Source organism: Apium graveolens, chromosome 8, assembly GCF_009905375.1.
Source record: "Apium graveolens cultivar Ventura chromosome 8, ASM990537v1, whole genome shotgun sequence".
Taxonomy (NCBI): Eukaryota; Viridiplantae; Streptophyta; class Magnoliopsida; order Apiales; family Apiaceae; genus Apium; species Apium graveolens.
Genome location: NC_133654.1, coordinates 142158738 through 142164400, shown reverse-complemented (window position 1 = coordinate 142164400; position 5663 = coordinate 142158738). Strand labels below are relative to the sequence as shown.

Sequence of the window (5663 nt, the reverse complement as noted above, 5' to 3'; positions counted from 1 at the left end):
TATTATACCTCGAATAGTTCTTCTTTAAAAAGAATATTTGAAATAATATTTCTCAACTAATTTACGTTTTAAAAATTTAACTTGATTTAGAAAATATGAACTAATTGAATTTTAAAATAAAATAATTATTGGAGAATACTTCTCATATTTAAATGGATATCTGAAATAATATTCATTTTTCGAGTAATTAAATAAAGTTGAGGGAATACGATATTTGGAAATCATTTTAATTAAATTCGAGGTATTTTAATATTTCGCAAGGGGGCATCGAGTCTCTTGAAATAAGTACGGACCTTTAATTGTCCAAAACATCACCAGGATGATTCCCGGGTTTTTACTTTGTAAACTCTGACCGACTCTCGGTTTTATAATTTATGCATCACGCTTTATTATAGCGTTAAAATATTCTACGATATACTCATCGAAAATGCAATCGTTATTGATACGCAAAACTCGTATTTTACTATCATGACAAACATGGCATTTGTATGAAAGATACGAAAACAATTTTCACAGTACAATAATATATGGATTCGGGTTCGTAAACTTTCTTGGGTGTCTCAAGGTGGAAGGTGCTCTAGAGTTTACCTGGAAATCTAAAATCAAGAACATTATCGTTCCGTTAGATTCTAATCGCATTTATCGTCACTTTGGTAAATACACAACACTTACTATCCATTTACATGACTCGATTTACTTTCCTCTTTTCCATGAGTACGAGTACTTGTTGGATTCGTTTTTCTTTCATAATCCTTTACGTCCATTAATCTCTTTTACATTTTCTCCCTCGGCTCCACTCGCGATTCTTAAGGATTTCTACACGCGTGATCTCGGCTCCGACATTTATATGGAAGTTAATATATTCCATTTCTTACTCTCTGTAAAAACTTCATGATTTTTGTATACTTTTAAGTTGGTCATTTATATTTCCAAAATTTGTAATTTCTAGCAGTTTTATCGCGTAAATCTTTTTCACTAAAATGGGCCTAACTTTTGAATCATAAATTAAAATCAAGAGATTCAAGAACCTAAACGATCCTTAAAACAATATCTATCATTTTAAAGTCTTATTTTTCAATAAATCACATTTTATATATTCTGTATTTCTGCAGAAAATGTAAGGTTACGATTCGCTCCTTTTATCGATGTTACGCTCGCGATTCGAGTTTTGTTTTTGCTCTAAACTACTAATCAATAACTACCCATCATCATATCATCATTTTAACACTTACTCCTATCAATAAAATTAAGTTCTTGGGGCCACAACATCAACCTTAATAACTAACTAACTAACCGTCAAGGAAATAACATATCAACTGTAAAATTAGGTTTACAACTTAGATCCATGATTTTCTTGAAACTTAAACCTTAAACAAAGTTGGGTAAAGATTTATACCTTTCGATGTCTTGGAATGTGTTCTCATTGATGTGTAAAACTTGGTGAGGCTTGGTGTGCTTAAGGTTCCTAATTCTTTCCATGAAAATCAAGAAAGCAAAAAGTGTTACTATTTAGCACTATTCATCATCACTTTCATGGATTTATTACCATCCAAAGCTTAATGAAATAATTTCAAATATTTATATTACCTTAGTTTGATATGTAGGAATCTTAGGAATTAATTAGATAATTTACCCATGGCTAGAAGTTGGACTTTAGAATTTGATTTCCTTGTTTTTCTTCAAAGGGCCGAATAGAGCTATGGGAGAGAGATGGAGAATTTTGCTTGCTTCTTTGTGTTGATTCTTCAATAAGTGATATAATATGCATTCATATAATATTTAGATATTCAAATCTCATCATATATTGCTATCTTGGGTAATTTTTCAAAGCTAGGTTGCTAGCTTAAGTACCTCATCTACTATTCATGCTACTATTTTCCTAGCTAGGTTACTATGCATCTTAGATTGGTTACTATTTGGTTACCCATCCTTGGTTACTTCCTTACTAGTAAGTTTGCATGGTTTGCATGGCTTGATACGTTTTATTTATTCGCTTACATATTTGCTTGGTCGTTTATTCGCTTCCGTAATAAATCTTCCTAAACGATTCGCGGGATAAATTCTTTCTTATAAGTCATTTACGCTTTGAAGCCTTGTAAATGGGTTTTAATTTGTAGGATTCTAGATTTGTAATTATATTGTGATTCTCGTATTCCTTGATGGTTCGTAGATACGGTCGTTTTACAAAGTTCATTTTCTTCAAAAATTAATAGCTTTTGCATACATTCATTTATTACGTATAATCCTGATATCGACTCAGAAATTAAATTTCACATGCATAACATAGCGTGGGCTAAAAAAAATTCTTCCATCGTCAGGGTTACTATTCATCCAATATTTAAAAAGTCTCAAAAATTCGAGTTATTACATTACAGGATCTTAGATCAGAGTTCAAATAAGATCGAGATGTGTGTGTGCTAAAATAAATATCAATATCATGAGTGTTTGTATCAGGGAAAAGCATATAGCATGTAACATTCAAACAACTCATATATTGCATCAAAAACTCTAACTTACTTACCACTAGCATATAACATGTAACGCATTGTAATCAGTTAGCTTCAAAACAACTTCAGAAACATGGATATATATAATGAAATAGATATGTAAACTTACTTTCCCCTCAAAGCATAAACATATGGGTTGTAAAGTTTACCCGCACCAAATTGCATTTGTTAATTTCTAATTAATTGGACAAATTCAACATGCCAAGATCACTAACCAACTTATTGAAGGTAACTTCATCAAGTGGCTTCGTGAAGATGTCTGCAATTTGATCCATTGTGGGTGTTAGGGATTCAAGGCACAAAACGTGTTAAGTGTCATTTATATCCACTTATAACGCTTCATAAAGCTTCAATTGGTGTTTTGTACTCAAGTTATTTATGTTTTTGATATATTTTGTAGTGTTTTTGCATTTCAGGCATAGTTGGAGGAAGGATGAGGTTTAACATTGTTTTGATGCTAAATTGGTGTTAGGAAGGTGCCTCGGATGTTCGCATGTTGATCGACATCAGAAACCAGCAAATAAAATAAAAGTCATAACTTTTTCCAGAAGGTCAGCGCGCCCGCGCCAGTTTGTCAGAGATACAGCGCGCCCGCGCTGGGATAGCGCGCGGCCGCGCCATGCCGAATTCTGAGATTCTTGATTTGATTAGAAGATTGATTTCTGGACTTCTGGATTGATTGGGATGCTATATAACGACTCTCTAAAGACATTTTTAGTAATAGAGCTTAAAGAGAAGACGATGAGAAGACCGTATAGCACAATTCAATGAAGGCAAAAAGGATCTAGTTTATTCTTGTGATTCTTTGTTTTAAGTTGTAATTTTGGATGCTAGTTTTCTTGTCTGTTTAACTTATTACTCTGGATTACGTACTTTGTCTATTATTCAGTTTATAAAGACCTAGTTTATTATACCATGCTTTTATCGGAACCCACGATGATGATGAGTTCGGTTATGAACTAATCATTATCGTGGGGTTTTAACGGATTTATTTATGGATTTCAATAGTTAATTTTTTTTGATATCTTAGTGTGTGGTGATTATATGATATCCTAGTATTGGTTGTGCTTATTCGTCTTATGTGCGTCGCGAACATATAGGATAGCGTGTTAATCTCTATTGAAGCGACAGTGAACATAGAGATTTAGAACTTATCATGCTAGCATAGGTTCATGTATTTATTATGCGTGATTCTTAGGTAATTTTAACCATCTTACTTGCCCTATGTAATCACGATAGATAACTTACGCATTAAACCTTTGTGTTGTCAAATTCTGTAGACATATGGGGTCTCAACATACTTGGTGTCTATTCAGCTTCTATCACTTTTGTGGATGTCTGGTAGTATGGTATTCGTGCAACGAAAGTTGGCGTTTACTAGTTTCGTGTTATCTGATTAGTTGTCATAACCATTGCATGCTAAGGTTAAGAACAATGACTTTGAATGAAGTATTTGATGAAGTTAGAATCCCATGTTTATCTCATATAGTAAATATACCCTTTTTAATCTCTTAGTTAATTGCATGTCAGTTAATATCTTAGTTATAAAACTCTCAATTTGTTATTCATCTTAGCATTGAATAATAACCATATCATTGTTGCATAAGTGCATAAGTCTTAAATTTAACCAAAAGAGTCTTTGTGGGAACGAACTAGAAAGAATAATATATTACTTGCGAACGCGTATACTTGCGCGTATTTTTAGAGCGTGTTTTCATCCTAACAAGTTTTTGGCGCCGCTGCCGGGGACTCGACATTAATTTTTAGTTTATGTGTTTATCATCAGTGGTCGTTAAAGTTCATTGACTTGGATATTGTTACTTACTTAGATACTTTTTGTATTTCAGGTACTCTAGAGTGCCATTTATGCAAACGCTTTCTCGATCTCGCAAGAAAACACTGGATCAAGCGGAGGAAGAGTTTGAAGTAGAAGTTGAGAAAGTTGAGGAAGAAGCACTTGTTGCAATGGGAGATCAAGCAGCGAATCCAAATGCTTTGATGGACTATTCTTAGCCTAAGATCAAAGATATTCAGTCTAGCATTATCAGACCAACCATCTCGGCTAACACCTTTGAGATCAAGTCGAGCACGATTCAGATGATACATAATTCAGTTCAGTTTAGGGGTTCTCCTAAAGAAGATCCCAAGATGCACATCAGGGATTTCATCGAGATCTGCGACACTTTCAAGTTCAATGAAGTTTCTGATGCTATTAAGCTGAGGCTTTTCCCATTCTCTCTATGGATAAAGCCAAGTGTTGGTTACATTCTCTACCAGCAGGTTCTATCACCAAATGGGAGGATCTTGCTCAAACGTTTCTCACTAAATTCTTACCTATGGCGAAGACAGCTGCAATCAAGAATGCTCTTACTCAGTTTGCGTAGCAATCAGGAGAATCTTTTTGTGAGGCTTGGGATCGCTACAAAGAGATTCTTAGGAAGTGTCCTCACCATATCATGCCTGATTGGATGATCATAAATTATTTCCACAATAGTTTGGGTGCATAGTCTAGATCCATTGTAACGACTAGGAATTATGCGACGTAATTAAGTGAATAAAGTATGATTCTGTGGTGTAATTATAATTTATGTGATATAATAAAGGGATTAAATTATTTTGTTGGTTAATTTTCTTTATTGTATATTAGTAACTGGGAACGTAAAATGACGCGTTCCAGTTTGATGAGTCAGCTTCAGGGATAAGTTGTGTTGTTGGACCGTCAAGTAGAACGGGACATATTTTAAAAGAGGTTAAAAGTATTTAAATGTGAACTAGGTTTTGTTATGCGAAATGGAAAAGGGATAAGAGAATATTATATTCCAGTGTCATGTTAGTTGTTATAAAGTATTTATAGTGAAGCGTAATTGAAACGCTCAGCATCAGACCTTCAAGTAGAACGTGACCCGTTATGCGAAAAGGGGAATAATATAATAAAAAGGGAAATTTGTGATTGAGTAAGAGTCGTGATATGTGAATACGTGCTATTGCTTGAGAATATGCTTGATTATGTGCTCTGTTGATCCTTTAAATGATTTACGGGAATTGTCTGATTTAAAATGAGGTTTATGGAACCTTTTAAATGTTTTTGTAAAATTATCTAAATATGTTTAAGGTGTGAAATTTGTTTTGTTTTCTTCAGAATAGTCCTATAGACTT

At 33.6% G+C, this 5663-nt stretch overlaps 1 non-coding gene across 1 annotated transcript; it reads right to left on the bottom strand.

Moving 5' to 3' along the window:
- Nucleotides 1-4858: 4858 nt before the first annotated feature.
- On the bottom strand, nucleotides 4859-4965 carry LOC141681682 (small nucleolar RNA R71). The gene has a single exon (XR_012559109.1). It is a non-coding gene; the product is annotated as a small nucleolar RNA R71 (small nucleolar RNA).
- Between the last annotated feature and the right edge of the window lie 698 nt (nucleotides 4966-5663).